Source organism: Branchiostoma belcheri, unplaced genomic scaffold (assembly GCF_001625305.1).
Source record: "Branchiostoma belcheri isolate BF01 breed outbred unplaced genomic scaffold, Haploidv18h27 scaffold15, whole genome shotgun sequence".
NCBI classification, from domain to species: Eukaryota; Metazoa; Chordata; class Leptocardii; order Amphioxiformes; family Branchiostomatidae; genus Branchiostoma; species Branchiostoma belcheri.
The window spans coordinates 845,675-858,362 of NW_017802935.1; positions in this window are offsets into that span (position 1 = coordinate 845,675).

Genomic DNA, 12,688 nt, shown 5'->3' on the forward strand with positions numbered 1-12,688 from the left:
TTCCTTCATACCTGATGCGTTTTCGTGACCTTTGGCCAACATTTTCTGTTCCTCTCTGCAACATTTGCCACGAGTTGTGCCTGTGCATCAGAGTTCCATCACGTGTGTGATCCCCGCGTTCGATCCGCGGCCCTTTCTGATGAACCTGCACGCCCGGGTTGTGACTGACGGACTCATTCACTCCATCATCCTGTTAGCGATGTGTGCTAACAGGGACACCGCGGTGGGGTCGTGTGACAGATTTGAATATATCTTTACATGTAATGTTCCCCACAATGCAAAAAAAGGTAAATATTTAAAGGAATGCCTTGTTATTAGAAAAAAATTCCGAAACGCGCCCACTCGGTTGTTACACTTTATCAAAGACTTCTGCTATCCCTTATTATTTGAATAATTATGATGTAGATATGTTAGGTTTATTCGACATTAGGTCTTGTTCAACACATTTTATTGTTTGCTACTCTCTTTATGTAGTTTGCCATACATTGCACCATGTGCAATTGTCGTGCAATAACGTTCTTCTATCATAAATGGTAGCGTGTTCGGCTCTGAACCAAGAGGCCACTTGTTCGAATTCACTACCATATCACTTTACAGGCACTTTACAGGACTTTCCTTACTTCACTGAGGTGGAAATGAGTACCTAGCTTCAGTTAAGGACGTTCCTCGGATAGGACGTTAATGGAGGTCCCGTGTTTGGGAGAACCACACTCCACGCACGTTAAAGAACCCACCGCACTAGTAGGGGTCCTTCCCCATGTGAGTGGTTCAAACTTTACAGTCCTTCACTCCGGTCTTACGAAGCTTGTACTTATATGTACAGAACTGGTGTGTTACGCCTAAAGGCGTTTTACCGGTTATGCGAAACAACCACATTCCGCCATTCTCGACGTATTCAGTCTGGCTGACATATAGACTTATTACATCAACTTGATCAGATTATCACGCACTGTATCTACAGTTCTGAGATACGTATAATTTACAGCATTAACAGATTTGCTGATACATGGACTATCCCAATATGAGGGTACAACAGAACGCTATAATATATGCAGCTGGGCTGTATATTACACATAAAACATGAACTTTATCTGTTATCACATTTCAAGATACACCACTAATTTACTGCGTTGCCTGGAGCAACGCAGCAGATGTGCAATTCAGAACACTGAGTGTGAAACCATCACACATAACACATTATCCTACAAAAACAAGACAGATTAAGTAATCAATATAAAGTAACACAAATCATGGTGATGTGTTAACGTATCCCACTCGAAGCTTCATACCTATCTCACTTGCTTCAGAAAATATACAGTTATAGGTATAAAACGTATTTGTACTCACCCACAAGAGAAAAGGCAGCACATAAGACTATCAGGAGGGCTCGGTTCATTTTGTTGGCAGCTCTCTGAGTTCCAGGCTTCTTCATCTGTAAAGGGTAAACACAAATGTAAACGAGATTGGGCATTTTGTAAAGTAAGAGATACAGAGTACTTTGGACATGGAGTATTTTGGACAGGGGGCTAAGACAAAGGCTAGACCTGTTCCCCCTGTCCAATTACATACTTTGTTATGTAATGAAGCTGAAATAAATAAATAAATAAATAAATACTTCTGCTATCAAAAGTACTTATAATCATTTTAGTTGAGTGCTGGAATTGTACATGAACATGCATAAAAAGATCTTGCAAATGTAAGAGACAGTTGGTCACGCCTTGTATATTGTACTCCTTGAACATAGGCGGCTGGTGTAACACGTTATAGCATAACAGCTTTGTGATAAATGACAGTCTCTAGATAAATTTTAGAACTAACACGATTTGAGAGTCTGATTTTACCAGACTGAATACTTGAAGTTTTGGGGTCACTCTGTTTAAACTTGTTTCGCCAAGGATGGTAATTAAAACCAGACTATCGACCACGTGTCTGTTGAGCCGAGCTAGCGAACAAAGACTGATAACAGATGGAATATTTATGATCTTTCTTACACATAAAACAGATAGGTGGTCACACCTTATGTAGTATACTGTACTTCATAGAACACGTCTGTTATGGCAGTTTTCATTTCAGAGTTCTTTTCTTTTCGCTCATTTGTACCAGACCGAAGATTTAAAGTTTTGGTGCCACTCTTAAACTTGTATCGCCGAGGATTGTAATTAAAACCAGGCTATCGATCACATGTCCGCTGAGCCGAGCGCTCACCGAGCCGGTTAAGGCTACAGGCGCTGATAACGGCCGGGATATTTGAAAACGCCGCAGCTGCACGGCGGATCAGGCACCTGGCCAACTGCTCCTGGCAGCATCAAGACCTTAATTTCAAACCACTGACCTGTGAACCCCCAGGTGAACTCGAAATACTTCGCGTGCGCTCCCACTGTGCAGCTTGGCGATTTCTTCGACGGTTTGAGCAGAATATCAGTTGTCGTGAAGGGAGTTTTCAAGTGTTACAAGGCCCGTATAGGTCATAAAGGTTATCGATACAAATTCCTAAAGTGGCCTGCGTTGACTTGCCTCTCCATGCTGAAGATTGCATGTTCTCCCATTGCCGGCTCTACTATCACTTAGTACAGTACAGTAGGAGCATCATCATCAGATAGCTTTAACCAATGTTTAGAGTTAGATTTTCAAAACTTAAGTGTGACAAGTCTCTCAGTGGAATATAGCCAGTTGCCGCCACGCCGCGTGCCTGCGAAGCTGGTGTTTAACGCCGAAGGGCGGTTATAATTATACCTGCTTTACAGATACAGAAGCTGGTGTGTTACGCCGAAGGGCGGTTATACCAGCTATACAGATACAGAAGCTGATGTTTTATGCCGAATGACGGTTGTATTGGCTATACAGATACAGAAGCTGGTGTGTAACGCCGAAGGACGGTTATACCGGCTATACAGATACAGACAGATACTTACACTTTTGAGATGTGTTTCCTTTTCTAATCTACTTCTTAGATCCGTTTCCTTTTTTCATCACGATTCCGTAACCATAATTCTAGTATTCATACACACACACATAGCATTTGCAAGTACCTGTAGATTTCATGCATTCATCTGAATCGTACCTGTCTCACAACATCTTCCAACGTCTTAGTATTCATAATCCCCGATGTCGCATCTGACTCGGAGATCCATTGGTCATAGGATTTCCTAGGCGTGTAATTTTCGTCTCCCTCGGATAGGAGCCCGTTCGTCTTCATCATGTGGATCAGACTTGATGGGATGTATTGGTCGGACGGGAATCCCCTGTTGCCGCCGTCGCGTGTCGCCACCCCCACGGGACCCTCAATTGGTCCTGTTATCTCCTCCATATGCTTCCGGGGAAAACTTCTGAGCAGGATGCATATTTATATCCCCTGACATTACCAAAAGCATATCTCTATCTTTATTGAATAACTTTTTCTTGTAATAAAATGTAGCCTCGTATAGCGTTGTTGGATCATCAATCTTGCAAACTTTTGGAGACTGCGTTGAATGGGTTATGGTTAGTTTATCTCTGCGCATTGAATTGATTTAAAGTGGTTGCAAATACGCAAGACATACGGGCCATTATTGTTGACGAACGTTCGCCGAACTGCCAGCCAGCTCCATATGTAATGCTCTCCCGTGCAATATCTGTCGAGATATCAGGCTCAAAACGCCGATAAAAGTGATCAACAGCTTCCTGATTGCAACTGTAGTGAAGTCATTATCAAAGAGGTAAACCGGAGGACGCACATGACTCATGCAGACCGATGATGTAGCGCTTTACTTGTGTTTGCCTGTAGCCCAACTTTTGAGTACGAGAACTCACAGGGACACATATCTCTACGGACTGCCATCTGGTCCTGTCTACTGCTAATAGACTGCGTTCCCAGGAGACACCAAAGCTCGTGGGAAAACCCTACAACTATAAATCTTCCCACCCGACAGGTCTCTAGTTACCACTCGGGAGGAATTGGCCAGTACATTACCAAGTTATACAGCCTCCATTGAACCCTGTGATGCGCATATTACCGCCGTATTTCACGCAGTGCGCGGGGTGGGGACTTATCTTTCCCGGATATTACCTGCCCTGGAGGTTTGGGCGTAGGACACAGACAGAATTTAATATCCTTAGACACTGGAATGGGGATGAATGATTTACAGGAAGTGCCGTGAATACTGATCGAACCTGGTCGGGAGCAGAGCAGCGTGAACTAGCTTCTACACGATAACGATGGGTCCGGATATGTGAATAGATATTGCTGTGTGAATTTTCTGTGAGGTAATACAAGTAACATTTGCCCCGGCAGTATGTTTGAACCGTGAATACAAAACGTTATTAACCTTATCAGATATCTAAGTGTAGGGAAAGTAGTCTGCTTTAAATGCGGTTTGATTTCTCGATCCAACGACCCTGTTGGTTGTTGAGAGGGCACGTACTTCAGTCAACGATTATTCTTGATATAAAAGATTTGTAAAGGGGAGCGCAGCAGAAGTCGTATGCCAGTCAACTACAAGTTACATACTATTAGGTACTTTGAAAAGCTGATAAGGCAGATATCTCTTGCAGGTTACATTTTCGTATTACAACCGTTATAAAATTGCTTTTGTGTCCTTTAAATGGGTACCACATCGGGAAGTTATTTTACACATCGTTTTCTGCTTCTTAAGACATTAAAGTGTTTAAATTTTAGTATCAAAAACCAATTGCCTCCCAGAGATTGGATAAGTGGAGAACAACCTCACCTTGAATCTGGCTGGATCCGTTTCCAAGTGCGGGTGTCTCCTAACACGTCCGGTCACGGCTCCAACCCTTCCACCTTCTGGCCGTGCAGTTTGTTAAGTGTCCTCGTGGATCTGTCCACTCGTATTTCACTGTCCGCACGTATTACATCGGTCTCACTGTTTACACGAGTTATATCAGCCCGGTGCCACGCGTTAGAGGCACAGCCAACCACATTACTACCGCATTACTTCTCACCAGGCCACTCGAAGGTGCCTCCAGTCAGCAGCCCCCGTGTCTAATCACACTAAACCTCGTCTTTGATATTCAAACCGCCACCACAATCAATCGCGGAGGTCTTCACGACAGAGGCTAACACCTTCCCGGACCAGCCGGACGCGGCCTGTGGCACAGTTTAGCACGACTCCCACATATCAACCCACACAGGCTTCACACCACCCTGCATTACACGACTGTCAAGATAGGTTCTCTTCGTGGGAACGCCGGATCACAATCCATCCGGGAGTCGGCTGTCAAATTGGGTCTGAGAGGCAGCTAGCGCTGATGCCTGGGTACAGATAGCGGTAAGTGAGGAGGACTGTCATTGCCTCGGCTGAATCCACGCGGCTCAGGAGAAAACAGGCTTTAAATCAATACCACGGCGGCCGGTTTTAATAGCGCGAGGATCATTTGATTAAGTGAGCCGGTGATGTGACTCATTGGGTATGACGGATGACGTTTGAAACGTGTTACACTAAGAGCCGATTTGTTTAGACTTCTTTAGACCTACGTAATATTGTTTATAGGCGATACACTCTCGTTGTATCCAGGACCGTGTTTTATACATGGTCATGTTAGACACAGTTATGGATGTCTATGTGTAACCAGAACCGAGTCTAAGGCAAATCTACGTTCTGGAATATGCAGAGACTATCCAGAACCGTGCCTGGTCCTGACCCTATAAACCCATTCAGGCATAGAACCAGGTAGGCACGGTTCTGGATACGATAACTCTGAAGTCGACTGTTTTGCATACATTGAATCATTTCCCCAACAAGTACTTTTCAATACTACTTGCTTTTCGTTGTCAATGCAAATTCGTCACATAAAAAGAGGTATCCAAACCCCAGAAGAGAGATGTCCATAAATATACTGACAGAACTATACTTAACGTGGGGTCGTGTGGCGTAGCGGCAGAGTGCTCGACTCGGAATCCAGAGGTCCCGGGTTCGAGTCCTGACATGCCACCGATCGTATGCCCTTGGGAAAGGCACTTTACAAGACTTTCCTCACTTAAACATGAGTATTGTCCTGTTCCGTATTTGTCCTCTGCGTTGGTGACGGTATAAAATAAGTTGATATAACTTGAGTGTGCCGTCACCATGTCCTGTCATGAAATGTTGGAATATAAAAAAACATACTTAACGCTCCTGTCCGTGCGTGTATCGCCCTTCACACCGAACACCCTCCCATTTCCGCACACATCCGTCACCCACCACACGCGATAAGCGGGCTGCATGGGCTTCAGACCGGAGGGTCGCCTGTTTATCTACAAGCGTGTTTTGACAGCTGGGCTTTCAAACCTCTCACTGAGTTCTAAAGTGAAATTCTCTTTTACTCCAATGACCCAAAAGTCATCATGATACATTGCATAATATACACATTACATAATATGACATGCTGGGTTTTCAAACCAAGCACTAAGTTCTTCAGTGAAATGCACTTTTACTGCAATGACCCAAAAGACATGATACATTACGTAGTGTATACATTACATAATATGCCATGCTGGGGTTTTAAAACAGCTCTAGGTGTTCTAATGGTACTCGACGTTAAATTTTAGTCCAATGACCCAAAAGTCATGATGATACATTATGTAATATACACATTACATCATACGTCGTGCTGGGCTTTTAAAACAGCTCTCGGTGTTCTAATGGCGCTCGAGGTGAAATTTACTTTTACTCCAATGACCCAAAAGTCATGATGATACATTATATAATATACACATTACATAATATGTCGTGATGGGTTTTAAAACCCCTCTCGGTGTTCTAATGGTGCTCAAAGGGAAATTTACTTTTAGTCCAATGATCCAAAAAGCATGGCGACCCATTACATAACATGTCTGTCCTTGCGCACTCACTTGTGCAACTTTATTGAGGCTATAGTTATTTATAGCTATGGTTAGGTATGTAGTATAGTTATCTATCAATTTTCTTTTCTCTCGCAGACATACAATATATATTTTCCTCATTTCTTCTTAATAATACAATCTACCTTACTTCCCAGCACACTCGAACACAGGTGGTCGTGAAAGACATAAGCTAGTGTGTAATTGTGTGTGCGTGGTCGCTCAAGAATGTACCAAGAACAATTTGGACAAAGCGTAAGGCCACAGCAAGTAAATTTTATGGATGACATCCTCCGCAGACTCCAAATCTAATGCGAGCGGCCGAAAAAGACAAGGTTCCTACATTTTAAAATTTTGACTCAATAATTGTACCAATGGTTTTTACTCAGTAGGAACATCACATATACACTGCCAGCATCACATATCACTGCATCAAAGTTGTTGTTGTTCTCTCTTGAATAGAGCTCTTGATAGTGCATCAAAGTAAGTAAGAAACAAAACATTGAATCAGAGCATTTTCTTGTCTCCTCTCTTTATAGTTATCTGCCATCCACCGGCATGGCAAAAGACATCTTTGCCCATTTTCGGCATGGTGACCACTCCCAGACCAAAATTTTATGCTCGCGCTGATGTCATCCATAAAAATTACTTGCTGTGGCCTAAGTACCTACCCAAGAAATGATGAATACGCCTGTTACAGTCGACTCACTCACGAGACAGCAGTTTTTGCTGTTTGGCGGTTTTGCCTGCATGAGTTCATCAGTATGCTGCCGCCTGACAACCCAGATGGAACACGTCTCCCCGGCACGAGAGTGAAAAATGGCGCCCTTAATGGTTCTGAAGACGGAATCAATACCAATCTAGCAAAGCTAGCAGCAAAGAATTGTTTCTCACATTGCCGAGCCTGCATACTGATTCCGGAGTAGGATCAATTGGAATAATAGCTCAGGTTTGGGGGTGATATGGCGTTAAGATTGGGAGGGCCTGCATGGGGGTAGTGATTACGAATTACGCAAAAAATTTCGCCGCCAATTACGAATTGCGTTAAAGTCACAGAGCGTATTACGACTTTACGCTTTGCAGCTGATGTTCTGTTATGAATTACGTTGATTTTTGGGGAGGTTGCCTACGGATTATGAAGACTGAAAAGGCCTGATTGCGCCTTACGAAGAAGGGCATGCAGGCCCTCATTGGGGGATGGAATGGCAGGGAGGTTTGGACATCAAGTTCAGATTGCTGACGAAACTCATCTAGCTTGCATATCGGTCACATAACGTCGAGCGAACGCCGTACGATCGCAAACCGACGTTTCGAAGACGTCGTGTGATTGTCGTGAAGGTGTCGTGAAAAATTCGGCTTCAAATTTCCAAAATTCCATAAGTCGTCTCACGGACAATACTCCTTAGATTAGATTCTGGTTGTCTCCTTTATTTTCTGTCACATCTTGCTTGACGAAACAATCGTAGTCACTGACGAAATCTAGTGGATACTAGCTGAAACGACTGACCGTTCCCAAAATCATATCCAGTTGCTTGGCGTATGGCGTATCGTATTACCTGGATGTCTAACCTTCATCGACGTAATCGTAGTACGACCTAGGACAAATGTGGCCGCATCTGGATGTGAACGTAGCCTTATCCAGTGGCAAGCCAAATTTACTTAACATCCTGAATGTAGTGTTCCCAAAATGTCATAATCATTACTCCAATAGCGATCATTTGCGGTCCTTATTATTATTGAAGACCCATAACCGGTGCCCTGGCGTTGAGCCATGCGGTATCCAGTAGAGCTATTACAGGGCTGTTAGAGATTCCAGGTTAATCGTTTGTGGAGTCGGTTGGAGGGTTTTTCCCGCTAAATGTCCCGCAGAGACGCTCGCTAATGAATCTGTCTGGGAAATAAAGGCACGCTCAAGGCCGCTGTGGAGTCTTTAACGGTCAATGCCAAGAATTAAACTTAAGCAGCAGCTATCGAACTGAGAGACACTGGGGGCTCCGTGTTTGTGGAGAGTCACACCCCTTGCACGGTAAAGAATCCATCAAAAATCATGTAAACTTAACATGTTTGATGTATCTTGTCAGACCCTGACCTCAATATGAAAAGCGGTCTGCGGGATGATTTGAGCTTCCCATTTTTTTTCTATTTTCTATTTATTCTTTATTAAAAACATTGGTCAGCATGGCAGCAGTACATAATAAAGAATTATTGACCGCTGAATTTCGGCTGACCTTACATAATACATAAATACATTCTTGAGAAAGACTGAATAAAGTCGAAACCGGTCGAATTACGTCTCATAGTTGTCATCTTCCCATCCCTACGAATGATAATACATAAAATACAACATAGGTATGAACAGAACATACAGGTTCACAACAATTACAACATGTACAACACAAAAAGACTAAGTCTGCACTTGACTGTTATAGAAACTGAGTGTTCGATGCAGAAATGAATTCTGCAGTCTGGAGGTTCATTAAAACCTTAAACATTAAACGGGGACACAGATGATTTCCTTGAGTAAATAATGGTCCAGAGCAAACAAACTTTTCGAAGAGTTGTCTAAGATTTACTTCACACAAATTTAGATCCTGATAATCGAACAGACTATCATCATGTGTTGAAACATGGTCAAAATAAACATAGTCAGTAATACAGGACTTAAAAGGAATCATAAAAGACATATTGAAAGATGATGAGCAGGGAATCAAAAAACTGTATGGAATATTATATGATTCAAACGTAAAACGACACAATATTGCAACCCGGCAACCACAAAGCTCCTCTACGTACATAGATAAAAGTTACACGTGCCATCCAGGTGATGAGTACTCAATTCACAAGGCAATACACAACGCAATATGCCTGTACAACGAGTCTTCGCAGTAAAACTCCTAGGACTCTCTGGTCTTTACTTTAGTGCCCATGTGAGGCTTTTTGTAATGTTTTTGTCCGTGTGTTTGTATATGTATTTCAATGTTAATTTGTATTTGCTAGACGACTGTAAAAAAAATCAGTGTTGTTCAGCATGTTTCTGTAAAGACATCGAGGCTGGTTTTTATGAATAAACTGTTAATTCAAACTCTGCCACAGCATCAAATACGAAGATTACTTCTGGACCTTTTGTGGGAAACCCATCACTCTTCTTCAGCGTCACTAGCACGAACTGGTAAATCTACTCATCACGTATGTATTACTTGTATTACTAGTTAGTAGGGTATTCTTCAATCAGTGACTGTTTTTGTAAGGTAAAACACGTGCCTCGCGAGACTAGGTCACTCCGTGATCAAGACGTACAGACGACATCGAAAGTTTGGAGGAACGTGTACGTGTACGTGTTTTACTTTACAAAAACAGTCACTGATTGAAGAATATTCTACTGAATGTAATCTTACGTGAGTGATGAACCTCTTCAACGATATTTGTATTACTAGGTACTAGGTTTGTAACACGTCATATCAGAACATACATATACTGTGACGTCAAACTAGCTGAAAGATGAACTGATAAAACTAGTGATCACGTATGTATTACTTGTATTACTAGGTCTGTAGGTCGTCATGTAAGAACTTATATGGAAACTAGTTGTGCCATCCAGGTAAAGGAGTCAAATTCTACTGCTGGATCAAATACAGATATTACTTCTGGATCTTTCATGTGAAATAAATCTATCACTCTTCATCAGCGTCACTGGAATACGAAACTGGTAGAACTGTTCATCACGTATGTATTGCTTGACGAATGTATTACTAGATCTGTAGCTCGTCATGTAAGACCTTACTGCGAATTCGAAATACGTCAAACCAGCCGAAAGATGGATCTGATGACCAGTTTCCCACGGCCCTGGATACACGTCGATCGAAGCTAATAGTGCTCTGCGAAGTCTGACGCACGAGGTTTGACGTATGGAGAGATCTGAAGCACGATCTTTATCTCGTACCTGCACTTCCAGATGGTGTTCGTGCTTTGCCTGTGATTTGTTCCTCGGTTATCTGTTTCTTTCCGATTGAATACCATCGTTACTCCTGTGCGTACGTTATATCATTCTGCAAATGTGAAGGTTTGTATCTTCAGCATCATACATGTATGTAAGACAGGTAAGAATGAATATTGCCCTGTCATGTATTTGTCCCCTGTGTTGGTGGCGGCATTAATATAAGTTGATAAAATTTGAGTGTGCCGTCACCACGTCTGGTGATTACATGTTGAAATATAAAAAAAAAACTATGTTCACAACAATAGTTCTTTGTGACAAATGAATGTGACTGTTGTTTTAAACATGTTTTTATTCGGAATAAATATTCTTTTTTTCAGTCCTATTGTCATTGTCATTACTGTCCTGATGAGTCAATGCCAAAGCATTCCGACGTGTTTTAAATGATGTAATAATTTTTCTACGACCCCCCTCCCTCTCGGGAGCTATGAAATGTTCCACACACGCCACCTTGCGGCCTTACAGTAAGTAACATCCCATAAAAGAACCAACCAGCCGTACACACAAAGCAATTTTACTTGTTGTTGCACCACCTGCACTTAAACTGGTTTCCTGCTTTTCTATGCTACGGTACATTTACTGATCATTGAATATGTCATTTAAGTTTTAGAATCGATGCAGATACAGACAAAAACTATGTCGCTACAAGGGTTTTCATCCAGAGATCAAAACAAGCACAACTTTGGTGATGTAGAGGGGACCGCTGGCATGGGCGATACCGACTTCCGAACTTTGACCCAGTGATGACGTCACACGTGTGGAAAAAATCACGTGTCTACAGCACTTGGGCCAGATTGATGATAAAGACCGAACGGTTCGGTCGATAGTTCACTTTTGAGTTGGAGAAAACAGTTTAACTTTCATTGTATAATTTGCCAACTTTTAACTTTCATTGTATAATTTGCCAACTTTCATGCTACGAGAACGGTGCAGTATGCGCTTTAGTTGTACCCTGTGATTTCCTATGAACAGCACCTGAAAGAATGAGAAATACTATAAAATTCCGTATGGACTACATCTAGAATGTATTGCACCACAAAACGCCATACAATTGTATATGACTATGCCAGTGCAACAACTACGTCTTAATCCTCTTAAGTTGCCATCAGCCACCTTGCCACGGCCATGGTCAAAGCTGATGCCCTTCCAGTCAGTCGGGTTATCTGCATAAAAAATATTCAATCACTGTAAGATCGTATCGTATGTACGGTATCTGTGTTTTGGTGTGCGTCTGTGTTTGTTTGTGTTTGTTGTGTGTGTGTGTGTGTGTGTGTGTGTGTGTGTGTGTGTGTGTGTGTGTGTGTCTTATGTATTATACTCTATTATATTATACTATAAAGCTCAATAGAATGGCATAGCTCATGCAAACATAAGATTAATAGAAGTGTCATTGATAAAATTGAACGATATGTGCACGATTTACATAACTTTTGCTGGGGTCACAATTCCCACACGGGGCCCGGCCGGGCAGCTTTTGGGAACGAAAAATATGATATAAAAGACAACAAAACACTGCACAGCTTCTGATAATAATCATGGTCACCCTTTCTGTATATTCTTGGTATAAATTGTTAATTTTTCGTTCATACAGACCGGGTGGGCCCCGGTTTGGAAACGTGACCTAAGCATTACACCTGACGATGTGACGCTGACGTCATCTCACCTGATATCTTCAGCAGCCAGTGGGTCCCCACAAACACGTCAACCTAAAACAGCTGCGCATCCTGGGAGGTTCAGAACGTCTTATATCTTTTATGAAATGTGGAAAAAACTACAATTATAGTCGTTTACAGAGTTGGCAATTTTAGAGGAGACAATCAATTTCTGTCAACAGTTGTGCTAATTGATTCCTTTTAGATTCCTGTATGGCATTCCTG